General features: G+C 49.8%; 1 pseudogene; it reads right to left on the bottom strand.

The window, feature by feature from the left end:
- Window positions 1-274: 274 nt before the first annotated feature.
- On the bottom strand, window positions 275-4,390 carry LOC119099277 (bursicon-like; annotated as a pseudogene).
- Between the last annotated feature and the right edge of the window lie 14,402 nt (window positions 4,391-18,792).

Raw genomic sequence — 18,792 nt, forward strand, 5'->3', positions numbered from 1 at the left:
GCCACGAAGCACTGCATGGAAGTAGCCGATTGCACGGAACTAAAAACGAACATAAGTCATGAGATCGGAAAGAGGAAATTATGGCATTTTATGCTCACTATTATGCAAGGTTTCAAATGCGTATTTTTCAGCATCGTATGCTCTCGCCGTTGTCTGTGAGCACTCGAGTCGCACTCATTCATTAACTTCGACTTGAGGCCGGCGAATGTTGTTAAGCATCCGGAAACCTGTCGCCATGATTTCGGAGACGCTCCACGTTGCCAAATGCAGGGTATGTTGGTGTAGGGACCTTTATTGTGTCTTCTTCGGACGAATATGCGTTCATTTTGTCTCTTCCAGCTCAACATAACTAATGCATTATATATACACGCTGCGTTCACAGATTGGCGAAATCCATCTCGCGTTTCAGTTCGGGCAAGTTTGGGCGTCCATTTCAGCGATGGCGAGATTGCTTGAGGCAAGGCTCTGGGAAGAACTGGATGCCTTGATATAGCTTTTTCAATGGCATTCACAATGAGGCGGCAACTGCGGCGATGTCTTAAGATGAAGGTTTAATGACTGGTCGCCTCGTCGCTGGCCTAAGTAGAACCCCCGTGGTTTTCTGTCACGCTGCTGGAGATCGTGCCGACATGTCGATCTGCGGCTGTGCTACTCTGCTTCGTCTCTCCCACACCGCCGTCCGAAAGTCGCCCGCCATCGCTGACACGGCCGCCCGGGTCGGTTCCGGTCGCGTGACGTCACCCGGCGTCCGGGAGTGACGTCATCACACGAAGGGCATGGACTCGAGCGGCACGCCGCCGGACACGAAGCCGGCCACCTCCTGCGGGATGGCCTGCGAGTCCTCCTGCTGGCTGCACGGCCGGCACATGCACTCGATCGGCGCTCTCGTCACGATCTGGGGACGGCGCTACAGAGGTCACGATCTGGGGATGGGGTCACAGAGGTCACGATTTGGGGACGGCGTCATGGAGGTCACGATCTGGGGACGGCGCCGTAGAGGTCACGATCTGGGGACGACGCAGTAGAGGTCACCATCTAGGGACGGTTTCATAGAGGTCACGATGTGGGGACGCTGTCATTGAGGTCACGATCTGGGACGGTGTCATTAGGGTCAGTGGTCTAGTCAGCGGGGATGATCACAACCTGGGGACGGTGTCACTGAGACGGGCGGTCCGGTCAGTATAGAAGCTCACGATTCGGGGCGAAAGGCAGGGTCGAAGGGCCTGGTCCGCATGGAAGGTCAAGTTTGTGGGCGATGCCACAGGCGTGGTGTGGCTAGTGGGAGGTCATAATTTGGGGATCGTGTTAGAGGTCAGGGGTGAGGGGACGGGAGGAGGGGTGCAAGAGGACACGACCTTGATGACCGGTTGATGGCCCAAAGGCACGTCGAGTCGCTCCCTCCATGTAACGTCATAAGCTTACGGCTGAGTTATCCCAAAGGTTGGGGGAAGGGGAGGGGCCCGAGCCCCCAAAGCCATGCTCCACATAACGCGTCAGCACCTGCACCTACGGCCCTGGGATTAACCAATTAACAGGGGGTGATCGACGAGGTCAACGCTTTGCCAGCCAGCGCTCGCGACGGAAGGTTTACCGGGATGATCCGCCCTGAAATGAACCCTTCGGTCAGGTGATCCATCCTGAGACCGTAGTTTCGTCCTTTCCATTACGATAGTTTTCTGACCATCTAGCCCGAAGAATCGAGGCAGGCTCAAAGTCTGCAGGCCTAAAACGACGGCATTAATTTTAATGCTCAATATTTCGGCTCGATGTCCTGATGGCGTATTACTTTTTGGGTATGTCGCTAGCACACCCTGTAAACAACACACAGCAGTTGTCCACGTTCCGCACTCTTGGGAGGCATCCTTGGTCAAGTGCTCGTTGTTTGAATGCCGTCATTTCAGGCCTGCATACAGTGACGTGGACCACTGCTGTGTGTTGTTTACATTGCGTGCTAGCGACATACCCCCCAAAAATATTCGCAGTAGCGTACCACAAATACTCCATCAGGAGATTAAGTAGAAATATTGAGCATTTGAGCATCAGACAGGCACGCGACCCGTACATCTGCCACACTGCGGAGAAGGTAAGACTGCGGTGCAGGTCGCCTCCGAACGTGACCGTCTCCCGGCCCAGCAAGCGGGCTCTCACCTTGCGGAACTTGGGGTCGCCATGTTTGGCTTGCGGACAGAACAGCGAGACTGACGCCTCGCGCTGTCCACTCTCCTGGCAGCACATGCAGGAGCGCTCTGTCTGCCAAAGCTTACTGCCCGACACCTGTTGACGAGGATGGCACGGTTCCTTCAGCGCAGCTCACTGCCCGGCGTCAGATGACAGGGACAACACGGTCCCCGGATACAGCTTATTGCCCGACGCCTGTTAACACGCGCTCGGGTGGGGTCAAATTGACCTCCCCCCCCCCCTCCCGAAGGCTTTTCCACAATGGTTTCTGAACGGCGTGGCGTAGCCGCGCTAAATTTTGTGTAGCTGTAGAAAATTGAACGGCGGATCGTCTTACATAAATAATTTAGGTGTACCTGCTAAGGTCACTGACCTACGGCGGGTCAAAGTCGGGCCATGGTTTCAGCGAAGGCAATTTTTAGGGAATGCTTCAATCTGATCCAACAACGGAGTGTTAAACAAAGCCATACATCTCTGGGATGCTTTCTTAGGCAACAAAACAGTTGAATGAGCAAATAAGATTGACCTAAGGCCACGTATGAAGGTTACACCAAGGTCAAAATTGACCTGCTTTGTTACTCTAGGACTTGCTGTATGGGATAGTTTCTGGTGCTCATTTCGAGTTTATTGATAGCAGGAACCGCATCATACATCTTCCATGGACTTCTTAGAGGTCAGAATGGGCCATTGACCTAAAACAACCCAGGTCAACATATTGTTTTAGGAACATACTGTCTAGCGTAACCTTTGTCGCTTAGTCAGATGCAAAATTCAAAGCAATCTTGTATGATTTTGGTCACTTTTACATTCAAAGGTCAAACAAGGTCACTGACATTGAGTGAGAATGTGAGTCTTTGCTTAGAAACAGTTATCCAGGTTCTGGGGGCACTTTGAAGACCTACCTGGAACTTGACATCATTTGACTTTTTTTGACCCAAAGGTCATGACCTAGGAACCTGAAACTTTGACCTAAGTGAGTTCACGTACCGGTCAACACAACCTGTAGATTTGGTGTTCTAACTTTTTTAGTTCTTGAGATTTCAGGGGGGTCAAATTGACCCCCACCCGAGCGAAGGGTATCTAGCCGGCCACCCGGGCGTGTGTTAACAAGGGTGGCACGGTCCCTTCAGCATATTAACAACCCTGTCAGAGTTTACTGTCCAACGCCAAAGCCAGTGGCATCAAACTTCATCTGTAGCAGTTACTGACCGACACTTGAGGAAAGGGACAGCACGTACCATCTGCCTCAGGCTACAGCGGGACACTCGAGGACAAAACAACACAATATGTCAGTTTACTGTCCGATGCCCGCGAGTCCCTCTAGCTACGCGGTGGTCCTGGATAGTCTCAGGATTACAAGCCCTCGATGTCCATGGCACGCCACAGGCGACTCCGCCGGCCGCAAGTTCCGGAGCTGGTGGGAAAGTTTGCGACCAATCCTTGGCAAAATCCTTGGAATTATTATTTCAGCTACAACAGTTTTCTGTGGAATGAAATCTACCACCGCCGCATGGATTTCCACGGAAATGGCCTTACCTGTCGCAAGTGCCAGAAACTAACCCAATTAAGCACCCGTTACTTCAAGTCATCGCAGGGGAACCTGTAAAACAAGCATACTTAGCGGACAACTGCGTTCATTCTTCGGACTGTCAGGCCGCTGGGATCAGTCTTCAGGATGTGAGACCGCCGTGTCCAGTCCTCCGACAGTCCGGTATCTCTACCGGAGCCTTCCGCGACAATCCTACCTGCACATAGCTGGTGCAGTGGCCGACGCAAGCGTACGACGGAATCGGCTTGGCCACGCAGCCGGGGTATTGCAGCACGTGCACCACGGGCGTGAGTTGCACTCGTCGGCGCCGCTGGGCGTCAGCCGCGTCGCCAGCGCCGCCAGGCCGGTCAGCAGTACCAGACCCCAGGTCATGGTCAGTAGCTCTGCGGTGCACGGGGGGGGGGGGAGTCAGCCGCCGCGAGGAGCTCAGGCCGGTGACGGGCGCGACTCACGGCGGGGGGAGTCAGCCGCCGTGAGGAGCTCAGGCCGGCGACGGGCGCGACTTGGCTCACTGCACGACTCACGGCGGGCAATGCCGACCCACGGCGCACCGCCCGGCGTCGCCTCCTCACACGCGGTGGCCGGGCGGGCCGCTCCGGCGCGAGGCGGACCGCGCCGGGACCGTACCTGGCCATGTCCGCCGCATCGCTGCCGCCGGCGCCGGTCCCGCCGGTCACTGCACTGGCGGCCGAGCTGGCCGGCGTCGTGCGCGCTCACCGACGTGGGCAGCGGCGCCGTCAGAGCGGCCCACCTCACGAAAGTCCTGGCGCCGCTAAACCGGCCCATCTCGCGATACCCGTCGTGGGGGAGCTGCGGCCGTCTGCGTAGCACCCCCACCAACAACAAGGTGACATGGATCCCTCAGGCGAAACCCGGCGCCTCTTCCGTTGCGGCCAGACCGGCGCAGCGGTGCATCGTCGCTCTAATGAGCGTCAGTGCCCTCCGATGCACCCAGTGCACCGGAGTGAGCCCAGCTTCAGGCACACGTGATGGACCTGTTCACAATGAACACCCGGCACCCAAAACATCCCTGCTCACCAGCCTGTGCAAGCCACAGCGATCCGCAGCCAGCGACGGCGCCCGGCTCAACGCGTCAGCAGGGTCTCACGTCGGCCGTGAGGGCCGGGCACCTGGCAACGCGGAAGCGCGGCTACCCTGCCCTGGCGACGCCCCTGCAGCGGCCGGTACCGTCGGGCAATCGGATTGGTCTCGCTCCGGGCCGAACTGCGGGTATCGCCGTGCTGGCGCGGGATCGATACAGTAAGTCGTGCCCGGCTGCTTGTCGGACGCGTTTGGGTCACAGTTGTGATCTTGATGATGTTGTTCGAGAACAGAAATGCTCCGAGGGAGCTAAGGAGCCTCAATTAAATTTTTTGAAACGCTGGACGCTCAACGCCATTGCCGGAAGCTGCAGGACATTGCTGCCTTCAGAGTACCCAAAGAAACATCGGAACGATTCCGGTCGTTATGCGTGCGATCGTTCGCTTCGTATCGTGTGGCATGGGACATATCCTTTGCTGGTAATGTGGTTATCTAGAACCACACATGTTAGCCCCGTAAAACGATTTAACGGAATCTACACACACAGACCCCTGTGAGGAATAACGGACATTAATCATACTTTATGGCTCATAACTTCATGTGAAGTTCGTATGCTAAGGGTAGGAGAGACATCGTTTCAAAACTAACCAGAAGCTTCGAAGCATAGTCCCGGTGTCTTGGAGGGGAGCAGGGGGAAGGACAACCCTAGCGATCACATGATACAGGCATTGACAAATATCGGTACTAGATGTAGTCATATGCTTAATTATCCCATGAAAATAAGCCAGACAAAGCTGCTCAGAGCGGTCATTGACCCACAAGTTTGACCTGTGCTGACCTGGCGGGTGTGACCTGTGCTGACCTGGCAGGCGTGACCTGTGCTGACCTGGCGGGCGTGACCTGTGCTGCCGTTCACCTGGGGCTGTTGGTCATTCCCAGTGCCGCACACCGCTGCACAGAGAGTGCCATCGTAAGCCGCCGGCCCCGGTGGTTTTATCCAGCAGCAGCGCCCCGCGGGAGGGCCGCGCCTCCCCGCAGGTAGGTACACACCATTCGCTTTACGTGACACGCGGCTGGCCGGGCACTCGGTCGGAACTGGGACGACTCGCTCTGAGAGGGTGGACGGATGCCGCGATGGCTGTTGGAGCCACGCATGCAGAGGGAGACCTCTGGGTATTCGGACAGAGCAGAGCCGATCGCGGTTTTGGGTAAGTGGCGCACGACGCTGATGTGTAAGACCGGGCTGATCTCTACGGAGGCGTATGGCGTCGTAAAACATGAGCGACTCTCCAGAGAGGGACGACACTTCCAGAATAGCTGCCAGTGGGCCGTGTCAGATGCAACAACAAATCTGATTTAGCAGTGTTCTTTCAAGGGGGCGTTGTGAGCATTTACCATACGGTCATAGCCAGCATGTGCAAAATTACATGTTAAATGGATTGGGTGACTGGACGTTTGACATACTTTTGTCCAGAGCGTGACGGAAATCTAAATTTTGCTCTATAATCGAATTATGTCTTCTCGTGTGACGAAGACTGTGGTTCAAGAGGACCACCTTCAACCTCAGGCAGGTGCCAGACAACGCAGGCAATATTGGCTCTTTTGTACCTTTTTGCTAAGCTGGCGCTCCGTCCACTTTATGGCTCAAACTACTGGCACATATACCATCAAGCCACATGCCCTCCCCATAAGAAAAATGGTAAAGATACTAGTTTGGAAAATAGGCTGATCACTGAGTAAATGGCTGAGCAAAATATATTTTCTGAATCAGGTGGCACTGGACCTACCTACCGATTGAGCTCAAAAAGATTGTCAGTGGGCAGTCCCTTTACGTTTGGTATGTCAAATGACAACCTCGATTGTCGGAGGTTGTTATGAGAGGGGCATATTATAGACGAGTAGAAAGCGGTGACGAATGAGCCATTATGATCCGGCCTTCCTTTGCGCTGTCGAGCAAAACAGAGCAATGGCGAGGAAGAAAAAAACTTACGAGATTTGGCTCTATGACACTGGGACACTATGTCACCGCTACAGAGACTAACCAATAGAAGAGGTGAGTCATGTCACACCTGTTCGTAAATGCGCCAAAGGCCCGTACCAACCAGACTAGTGATACCAATCAGATCCCGACATTTTTAAGAGAAAGATCCTCCTCATCTCCGGCACCCCACGCAGTTAGAGCCCACATCGCATCAGTTCATAAGCGTTTCGCAACATTTTCAGGTTTCTTGTGCTTGACAAGCCACTTGTAGCTTTACCCACATCATCAATATATATATATATATATATATATATATATATATATATATATACGACACGACGGCACATCACATTATATTTAATCCGTTTATGACCATTCCATACCTTTGTACACACATCGACGCCTGAGGCTGATCGCATACGCGTTTTGCTCAATGGCTCTTAACTACTGCAAACTGACAGGTCGTCCGTTGTACATGGGTCCATGGGATAATTTCAGTTCATGAGAACACTGAGTGCGTGCTGCGGCCTCTCTGTTGCTCTGCCTCGGTGTGTGGTCGTCTTTCTACGTTACAATGCCTGAGCGTGTGCTGGGGTCCCTCTGTTACCCTGCCTGAGTGTGTGCTGGAGTACCTCTGTTACCCTGCCTAAGTGTGTGCTGGAGTACCTCTGTTACCCTACCCGTGTGTGTGCTCGAACCCATCTGTTACCCTGCCTGAGTATGTACTGGGGTTCCTCCGTTGCTCTGCCCTGAGTGTGTGGTCGTTTTTCTACGGTCTAATTCCAGAGTATGAGCTCGTGTCGCTCTGCTCCTTGCCTGAGTACACGTTCGAATCCCCGTTTCCCGGCGTGAGCGAAGGCCAGGGGTCCTGTTCCCTGCCTCAGTGTTTGCTTAGATCTCTCTGTTGCCCTGCTAAATGTTTGCTCGAATAGATCTCTTGTTACCCTGCCTGAATTGTGCAGGGGTCCTTCTGTTCCCCTGGTGATTGTGCGCTCGGACTCTTCTATTTCCCTACGTGAATGTGTTCTCGAAACGTATACCGTCTTACTGCCTACCGTCTCACTGTATACCGTCTCGCTGCCTGCATGTGTGCTCGGTGCCCGTCTATTCCCCTGTCTGTGTGGGTGATGAATTCCTCTGTTCCCCTCCCTCAGCGTTGTGCATAGGATCGTCTCTTACCCCGCATGATTGGGTGCCCGCTGCCCACCTGTTCTCCCGTTCCCCCATTCCCCCAGTTTCCAAGACTTTGAGTTGGATTTCGACACTCCTTTGTTTCCACGGCTTTTCACGCCGGATTGACAGTTCCAGGATAGGGAGGTTCCTGCATCGCTGCTTCTTGTAACCCTTAGGGATGGATTGTCTGTATTACCTGGGTTCGTTGATAAACGTAACGCGAGTGTAAATCAAGCAAATGCGATTCCATTTAATACAAACGATTGACGGTAGTGAAAAGCATCCTCATTTCCTTTACACGAATGAGTTGCGACGCATGATCCGCCTGGAGTTAGTATTGATTGTGGTGCATTAGCCTGACGACGAAAGATGGCGTTTCTATACCAACTAATCGCAAACACTTAAAGGTTATCGTCTTAATCAAAAGCTCGTACGCTTTTATGTCCAATTACCTGATACTGCCTTCGAGCTTTTTTAACGCGCGCCCAGGTGGCCGGTTGAATACCCTTCGCTCGGGTAGAGGGCAATTTGCCCTCGTAAGAGCTCAAAAACTGAGAAAGTTAGATACACTAAATTCCCAGAATGTGTTGGCATGTACGTGAGCTCTTGTCAAATTCTAAGACCCCTAGGTCATAATCTTCGGATAAAACAAGGTCAAACTGAGTTCAAACTCCAGATTAGTGTCGACCTTCTGCCCCGGACCTTCTCATGCAGTCACTGAAAACCTAGACAACTGCTTTAACCAAATGTTTAGTGATGCTCAGTTAAGGTCAGTGACCTTGTTTGACATTTCGAAGGTCATGGTGACCAAAATCATACAAGGCTACTTTGATTTTTCCATTTGAACAAGCGTCAAGGATTACGCCAGTCAGTATGGTCCTAAAAATAAAATGTTGACCTGGGTCATTTTAGGTCAGTGACCTATTCTGACTTTTGTGAAGTCCATGGAAGGTGTATAATGGGGCTTCTGGTATCAACAAATCAACAATGAGCACCAAAAACTATGGTATGCAGCAAGCTCTTCAGTAATAAAACAGGTTGGCTTGGACCTTGGTCCGACCTTCATACTTGACCCTACCTCAATTCAAATTGCTAATTCAATTGCTGTGTTACCTCAGAAACAATCTAAAAAATGACTGACTTCGTCTTATCTTCCACTTTTGCACCAGATTGAACGATTCCCTAGAAACAGCTTTCGCTGAATGCATGGCCCGACTTTGACCAGCCGTAGGTAAGAGACCTTTCAAGCTGCATCTAATTTTTTATACCAAACGATCTGCTCTTATATTGTCTACATTCATGCAAAATTTGGCCGTTTGGAAATCATTCCGAAAAAAACCTTTAAGCGGCCAAATTGACCCTCCACCCGAGCGCATACTAGTTCATTTATAATTGGTTGCAGGTGTATGTACACATTATCATGTTTTTGGTTGTTGATGAAGTCGGTATTGGCTAAGCACTCATTGTTGCGTTCACACTAGCACCGCCACCCGGATTGCAACATGGGATCATATTTCCTTAGTCTGTTAGCCGAGTGGAACCGATTTGCATGGCACCACGCAACGGAATTACATCGCTGCTTGTAACCAAGGTTTTCATTTATTGCGGCGGAGCATGAACGACTGTGCTGAAAATTCAAAGCACGGCGGAGGTCACCTACCAAATGTGAGGTCCAGCCTGCTATCCAAAGGGCCATTGGCACGATCAGCCAGCGTTGTAAGGCAAACTTTCACGTGTTGTGCCCTGCAGAGGTGTCAGGCTGCTTACGGCACGTTCGCATTAAAATGACCAAGGATAAACTATCTCTGGATACTAGCTTTACTACATAGGAAGCTTATTGCTGAAGGAATCCAAGTGAAACACACTCTTCTTGTTCAACCGCACGAAACCCGTGATTGCGTATCGTAGTCTTTCATCCCGTTGTTAAGCTGAGGACACTGCAGAGCAATGACATAAAGCACTTTATAATACCACAACGCGAGAGTGCTAAGTAAAGCGTTGTCTTTAGTATATATATATATATATATATATATATATATATATATATATATATATACATATACATATATATATACATGCATGTTTACAAATACTTGTAATATATGATATATAAATATTATATAGATATAGATAATTATAATATATATATATATATTATATATATATATATATATATAGACTCGCCCTGATAAGAGGATCAATGTGACCTCCAGCATCAGTGTCTTCTAAGGATACCTCTCCGGCATTCCGAGCAATCGCGCTCAAATTTTCGATACCTTCTGAGGCATTCATTGCGCGTATTTTAGCGCCTTAAACGTCCCTCCAGTGTTTCTGGCTTGAGCAGCGTAGTTTGAGCAGCCACGATTTTTTATGAGCACTGCCGAGCAGTCTACGGCCGGTGTGACCCAAGGCCGGGTGCGACCGGGGTCGGCAACCGACGATTTCGCGGACCGCGCGAGGCGGGCCGGCACTGCTACATTAACAGGCACCTTCATGTGAAATGCTTGCTCTAAGCGAGTGAAGCTGCATGCCACTGTACTCATAAATGTTATAGGAAATACGCTTATTTAGGGCTATGTCGTTACAAGGCAGGGTTTTGTGTATATAAGCGTGCAGATCTGAAGAGGAAAAATCAGGGGAATTTGTTCTTTGCCTTGGCCTCATGGGGCAGATTTTTAACTTAGCAACATCCAACTTGTTACTAATCACGAGATACTGCAGAGACCAATCCAATGGCTTTTTCCACCAGGCTCTATCTTACCTAGTTCCGAAACAGCAGCGGGGGGGGCGCATCGCCCCCCTTCCCCTATTAGCCCGTGTTATGAAAACGGCGAATAAAGATAAGGGTTAAGTATAATTAAGTAAATGAAGTATAATAAAATATAATTAAGTATAATTGCGGTGTGGTCATATGTTATGAAAACTAATCAAAGGTATTCTAAAACAGATCCTTTTACACTGTTTTTACTCGGATATGAGAGCCAGGTTATTGTATGTAATAAACATGTTATTGTAGGTATACACAAGGAAAGTACGTCGCCTAACATTAAGACCATACCTATCCTAACCTAATTCAGCGTACACTTACCAAACATTGATCACCTGCAGGCACATGGTGAGGCCAAAGTTGTACAGAAACGTGCAAAGAACGAGTCATTGGCGACGTGCAGTGTTTCAGAACAGTATAAATCAGGATGTCGTGGCACGGCTTCCCACGTATTTAAATAAGGAAACAGCTGATACATGAACGCTTCTGTGGGAAAAGTACGTAGCCATTTACAGGTAGGCCTTGGCTGTGCCTTCTTAAATCACGCAGTTGTTGGTAGGTCTCGTCCCTCCATAAACGCAGCAGCACAGGCGGGTCCGCCAGGCGTGTGGCCAGAATCTGCAGGCGTAGACTATCCCGCATTGCACATATGCACTGCTGGACAGCCTACATCGACGACTGCACTGGGAGTGTTCGCAGCGACCCGGCCATGGTGATATGAGATTTAACACGCGCCCCGGGTGGCCGGCGAGATACCCTTCGCTCAGGTGGGGCGGGGGGTCAGTTTGACCCCCCTGAGATCTCGGGAACTAAGAAATCCAGACCCACCAAATTTTAAAGGATTTTCTTGACCTGTACGTGAGCTCACATAAGTCAAGGTTTGAGCTTCCTAGGTCATAATCTTTAGGTCAAATAAGGTCAAAGAAGGTCAAATTCCAGGTTGGTCTGTTAAGTGATCCCATAACCTAGGCAACTGTTTCTAAGTAAAAGGTCACAAGCCCCTCGGAGGTCAGTGACTGTTTTACCCTTTGAAGGTCATGGCGACCAAAATCATACAAGACTACTCTGAGTTTTGCATTTGAATAAGCGACAAAGATTACGCTAGGCAGCATGTTCTGAAAACAAAATGTCGACCCAGGTCATCCTAGGTCAATGACCTGTTGTGACCTCCAATAAGTCAATGGAAGATGCTTAATGCCGTTCCTGCTGTCAATAAATTCAAAATGAGCACTACAAACCATCCCATACAGCAAGCCCTAGAGTAATAAATCAGGTTGGTTTTGACTTTGGTCTGACCTTCATACCTGACCTTCGGTCGATGTAATTTGCTCATTCAATTTTTGTGGTGTGTAAGAAAGCATCTCAGACATGTATGGTTTCGTCAAACACTCCGTTATTGTATCAGATCGAACGATTCCTTTGAAATTGCCTTCGTTGAAACCATGGCCTGACTTTGACCTGCCATGGGTTAGCGACCTCACAAGGTACATCCAAATTTGTTATGTCAAACGATTCTCTATTCAATTGTCTACAGGTTTGCAAAATTTGGCGCGGCTACTCCGCGCCGTTCGGTAATCATTCCGGATAATACTTTAAGGGGGGTCAATTTGACCCCCAAGCGCATGCTAAAGGAAATGTTCCACATTTTAAGATGTCGAGATAAGTATCAGGTATGAGGGAAAAGCTTACTTGTAACTATTAGTAAGCTTTCAAGGTTCAAAAACAACCCTAGGTGGTAAAATTTCAAAGTTTGTAAAAATACCCTCCATTACGCCATTGTTTGATGGCGTCATGGAATGGTTTTGTGACGACAGCAATACCTGGCAGCATCTGGTAGCCAGACCTAAAGAATACCTCGACACGCACGAAAGCTGACTCCAACCGGCCATTCTCGTCGCGGGTGCTGCGTTGCGTGGCGGATTAGCTGTGAATGGCTTGTTTGTGGATTTTTTGTCTGGTCGTAAGAGAAGCTTTAGTGGGCTGTTTGGCATGTGCAGCGTGGCGATCGCCAGCTTTTGGGGCAGATTACTAATATCAAAGCACGACATGCTGAGAAGACTGTCATATAGCGTCATGAATCTTTTGCCGAAACCTGCCAAGGACTGTTGAAAAGGTCAATATTTATTGTTGACTTATCGTTGCCTGCAAGGCTGCAGTCCTGACATTGAAATCACGTGATGTGCGCAGCGGTTTTTTTCTTGATTATTTGTAACTGGAAATGCAGTTGCATACAAAAATTAATAAATCTGTAACGTTGCTCTGAACTGATTGCCAAAGCATTGCTATTTCTGCGGTGGAGATGGCAATGTTGAGCTACCAAGAATATTTTTCTTGTGTTGGGATTATTGATGCAATTACTAGTTAACCCTGATATAACCATTGTGGCGCAACAGCATTCTCGCAGGTGATCGTCCTTTGGCGTTGTGAAATCAGTCATTACCAGTCATAAATTATAAGTTATCTCATAGGCTTGACATAGAGTAGTCATCCAATGTGCTACATTGTGTAATGGCACGGGTCAACAGTGTCATCGTGGCACTATTTCAGTGCTGTACTGTGGCATGGCATAATGAACAATGGTATAGTTTTGTACTGCAATCCCTGCTGCTTACATAATAGATTTCATCATGAAAAGATGGGTTAAACATGCATTCTTGTATTGACTCCGCATCTGACACATGAGTGACCAAAACACGTGATACCATGCACAAATCACTTTCAGCAAAGCACACAATAAGTGGAATCACTTACTTCTAGCCTGTTTTAGGAATCCACAAAATATAGATGACATGAGATGCAAACATGTATTCTGCTTCCACATCCATGCAACATGCAGACATCAGGCTGCTCCACTAAAAAATATGGTTCACACAAGAAGTAGCACATGTATAACAATAAAATATTACAATGGAACTACAACCCTGCTGACCTTGCACAAGACTGGAAACATGACAAGTGCATGTAGTCATGGTTAGATGGGCAGAATGCAAGGAAGGGATGGTGCTGCCAGTGCACACTAGGCTCATGATAAAAATATTGTTAAGTGCTATCCAAGAAACCAATATCAATACTTTTCCACCTTTCCCAGCACTGAGCATCTCACGCAGGTTGCAGTGACCGACAATGATGACGCACAAGCAATGCTTGCCTGCACACAAAATTTGTTAAGACAGTGGTATGTCATCTATAATAATGCAGTACTATTTGTCAGAATTCTTAAGGGAAATAATATTGCAGGGCCGTATCATGCAAGCTTACACCAAACATGTGCATTAATGAGCTGCATGGACCCGCCTGTAGGGCCAAAATAAATTGTTAATGTGATGGCATGGAATGAATTTATTACATGCTGCAATATCTCAATAGGCTCGAAATGTTGGCAAGATCATAATGAAGCAGCAACTTGCCTTTGAACACTCCTGCAGCATGGGTGCTAGTGTTTCTTTCGGTTTGCCCACATCACTACTTTGTTATGTTTAAACGCAAATCTAAAGATAGAGGCAGGTATCAATCTAGCACATTTTTTTGGCGTCATTAGATTTAATGAATACCAAAACAATGCTCTCTCTCAGAAGAACAAACCTCGCACGCACACCCACCATCATATCAAGATTAATACAAGCCGATGGCACTTACCACCAGTGATCACACCCATTTCAAGCGCCTGATTCACACTCTAATCACACTTTAACGTGAAATAGGTGTAATCCCACTCCTGCATCACCCGCGGGACTATCAAATAGCGGGTTTTCTCGCAATTTCCGCACAGGATTTTGGTTATAACACCGCATTTCACCGTGAGCTCACTTCAAAACGAAGTCCCAGGGGTTCATGGTAATACAGTTCAAAAGGCTGTACTTGGCGGACATCATTTCTTCGTTAAGATTTAAATTTGTTTTGCAATATGTGTAAGTAAAATACAAATCTGAAATTACCGTAATATTTCCCTAGTTTTATAAGGCTTTGCTAGCCCATAAACCCATGCAAGGTTCTTTGCTCCGGTACACAAGGCGCCGACCGAGCTGTCTGTAAGAAACACTCTAGCAGAGGAAAAAACGCCAGCGGGGGAAGCAAGGCAGATTTGCTGTCGCATGTTCTTTTTCAAAACATTCGGGAGAGTGCTGTTTTTTTCGTTGCTTTACTTTTTTGCAGCAGTGGCGTTCTCTTTTTATAATATTAACCTATGGTCTAGAAATCAGGAAAAATGCCCATTGGCGACGCTTGTCACACAACCCGAAAGTGCTCACGCTTACGTTCGCGACACACATTCAGCAGCGAAATCTTACTAACAGCCAATCACCTTCCGCAGATTGCATCATACGTGCGCATCATTGCTCTTGCGAATGTATCAGCGGCCATGCTGCTTGGACCATAAGCAGACAACAGCCTGCAATATAACGGCAATTGTATGACGTTTCTATGACGGCATCAATGCAAATGTGACTTTGAAGTAGTCTCCCAATAAACCTGTTTGTAGTTTTGCGGGCGTGTAACTCACGAACCAGAGGGCTCGGGTCTTAAAAAGGCCTTGGCCGTGAACTGCATCAAAAGGTCCTCAAGATGGCTACTTCAGCTCAAACCCCATATGAAGGTGGAACATTCCCTTTAAGGGCGCTTAGACAGCAGCAGTCAGTTGTGCCTAATGACAAAGAATCCATAACGTGACGTCAGCCAGCCAGCCAACGTCACACCCCATGGATTCTGCGCCTTGATTTGTCCGCAGAAGACCGGACGCCGAAGATTCTACGTGACGACACGTAAATTATTTCGGAAGCGCAGAATCTTCTTCGGTTACTTCATCGAAGCGTGACTGAAAAAGCGTAACAGGTTCATTTATAAGTAAGTAAATTTGTGCGGCTGGGGCCGACGACGAGTGAGGGAAAGGCGTGATATGCATTACAAACAGCAAAATGCAGTCCTCACTGTTAGATGCACGCGCAGTACATGTGAACGTAAATGCGAGTGTCTCACATGGGCAGTTATATTATCACAAAGTTACCAGGATGTTAACAGAAAAGTTGATGCACTACAGTCACATCAGGCAAAGATCTTACGTGACGTCAGGTAGACCAGGACGTTATTGGTGTGCTGCGAATGCTCCCTTAGAGCTGCCCCCGTCCGAATAAGGTAGCGGCGGTAGACAGACACCTGTGTGCTCATAAAAGCATGCCCCTCTTTCTGTACAGAAGGGGCAATTCCACTTATCCTCCAATGAGGAAAAGGTACAGAATGCATTCCTACACGAAGAGCGATATGACGTTAGGTAGGATGTTATCAGGGCGGGGGGGGGGGGGACACGATGAGCAATGTTCCACCATGATCTTTTGAAGCACCCGTCGTATGAGAATGGGAATGAGATAAAAAAATGATCATGTTTTAAACCATTCTCATGTTCAGATCATTCTCATTCTCTCAGCATCCGTCAATGAGAGCAAAAATCGTACGCTGAACTGACAAGCTAAACGAGAACTTGGTACGGGTGACTCCGTAAGTCGTAGGTGATGTTCTAGATAGGAGTGCCTCTTGAGCCTTCGTGTATGCTGCCTGGGAAGTTGTCTCTGCGTTTTCCATCAAAACTGCCTCTCTCCAGTCCTTCAGTCTCCCCTTTTCTGTACGAAAATCCTTTTGAGCATGTTGTCTTGAATCTGTCTGCATTCGGATCATTGGGCTATGCTTTAACATCCCCGCTGCTCTCATCATTCACATTATTAGCACCTGTCCCAAAACCTGGGTATCTTGAACCATGAAAACATTCCCTATCTTGCTCCACACATGATCCACCGTAGCCCTTCGAAGTGATCAGCTCTTGGTCCAATTCCATCGCTCTTGCCCTTTTCACGCTTGAAGAGGGGAAGCGGGTCGGGGCCAGTTCTACTCATACATGACTAAAAATCACACTTCCTCATCTTTCACCACTCTTTCTGCCCGTATCCTTCCACAGGAGCCGCGCTTCTTACCGTATCTGACTACCTCCTCTGCATCGTCGACCGTCAGGACCATGTCGTTCTTTTTCCCATTGATCTGGCCAGCTGATTCGACGTGATGAACCAAGCGAAGCTCTTTACCAAGCGGAAACTTACGAAACTGACCCGATCTGGTGCTCTCGGGTCTGCTTCGTGGCCATGCTCAGTTGACTTGTGCAGCTGACGGGCGCAGCAATCAGCACCTGTCCACATCTCCGAGCAGTCCCATTGGATATTCGGACGTTCGTTACTTAACACTCTCCTGTTCTATATCTTTGCCAATGATCTTTCCCTTCAGCTCCCTGAGGAGCACGTGGTACAGTTCCCTGACGGTAGCCAAGGTTTTGCTCTTTGCAAAAGGGCCGTTTTCGTCAGCCCATGGCTACGATGAAACAGTCAGTAAGATGGTTAAACGCATGATTCCATTACACGGTTTGAAAGTCAGCACAAGGGAAACTGAACTCGGGTTTTTAGCTCCCGTTAAAATTGCCACCACATGACCTCCAACTTCATACGGCCTCGTAAGGTTGAGGATGCTGTACACGAGAACCCCACGGCGAAAAAATACATACTTTTCGACAAAGCTATCAGCGTAGGCTCTCGCGCACCTGCTCACGTGAAAACATTTCAAGAAGTTCGAAAAGTAGGTATTCTCATCGGCTCAGCTCGCATGCGTCATTACATCTGCTCCCCTCACACCACACCCCGTCATTCAAGGAGAGCAATCCGAGTTCGATAGTCGATGCTGGCCAAAAGTTTGACGTACCATGCAAAGCCAACGCCATGCCATTTTCACCGAGGAAAAACCCTGCGACAGCAAGCTGTAGAGCCGCCCAACTGCAAAGGCACACTCATGTGAAATATTACCTGAGCATCACGACGTCCTGCCACAAGCGGGGTATTTATTTCGGCGACTGTTCCGTTTGGCCTCGACAAACAGTCCCCACGGGCAATCGCGTGGACATCCACATTACAGTGGACGACCCAGTGTGGACGGATACTTGCCCGTGGACGGTCGGGTGTTTGGCACTTCTTTGCGGTGGACGATCGGGTGGATCAATGACTGACGTGTTGTGGTGGGGTACGCCAAACCTTTTCCTAAGAATTCAAAGCAAAGGCACGGACCGGTGCCCGGCAGTGCGTAGCCGGGTAGGCGAAAATCTTACGGCGGGCGGTCTGGTGCGGGCTGACACCTGACGTTGGAAAGGCGGGTGAGAACCGATATCGACATGATACTGTGGAGTGTGGACCGTCTTCCGGTGGTTGACAGTTACCTGTAGTCATCTGTAGACCGTGCCCCTGGCGGAGGACAACCATCTGTAGACCGTGCCCCTGGCGGAGGACAGTCATCTGTAGACCGTGCCCCTGGCGGAGGACAGCCATCTGTAGACCGTGCCCCTGGCGGAGGACAGTCATCTGTAGACCGTGCCCCTGGCGGAGGACAGCCACCTGTGAACCGTCCCCTGGCGGAGGATAGTCACTGTAGACCGTCCCCTGGCGGAGGACAGTCACCTGTGACCGTCCCCTGGCGGAGGACACAGTGAACCGTCCCCTGGCGGAGGACAGTCATCTGTGACCGTGCCCCTGGCGGTGGACAGTCCCTGTGACCGTCCCCTGGCGGGACAGTCACTGTGACCGTCCCCTGGCGGTGGACAGTCACCTGTGGACCGTCCCCTGGCGGTGGACAGTCACCTGTGGACCGTCCCCTGGCGGAGGACAGTCACCTGTGAACCGTCCCCTGGCGGTGGACAGTCACCTGTGAACCGTCCCCTGGCGGAGGACAGTCACCTGTGAACCGTCCCCTGGCGGAGGACAGTCCCCGTGAACCGTCCCCTGGCGGTGGACAGCCACCTGTGAACCGTCCCCTGGCGGGGACAGTCACTGGAACCGTCCCCTGGCGGTGGACAGTCACCTGTGAACCGTCCCCTGGCGGTGGACAGTTCACCTGTGAACCGTCCCCTGGCGGTGGACAGTCACCTGTGAAACCGTCCCTGGCGGTGGACAGTCACCTGTGAACGTCCCCTGGCGGTGGACTTCACCTGTTGAACCGTCCCCCTGGCGGTGGACAGTCACCGTGAACCGTCCCTGGCGGTGGACATGCATCTGTAACCGTCCCTGGCGGTGACAGTCACCCGTGAAC

This window comes from Pollicipes pollicipes, unplaced genomic scaffold, assembly GCF_011947565.3.
Source record: "Pollicipes pollicipes isolate AB1234 unplaced genomic scaffold, Ppol_2.1 Scaffold_4740;HRSCAF=5597_pilon_pilon_pilon, whole genome shotgun sequence".
NCBI lineage: Eukaryota > Metazoa > Arthropoda > Thecostraca > Pollicipedomorpha > Pollicipedidae > Pollicipes > Pollicipes pollicipes.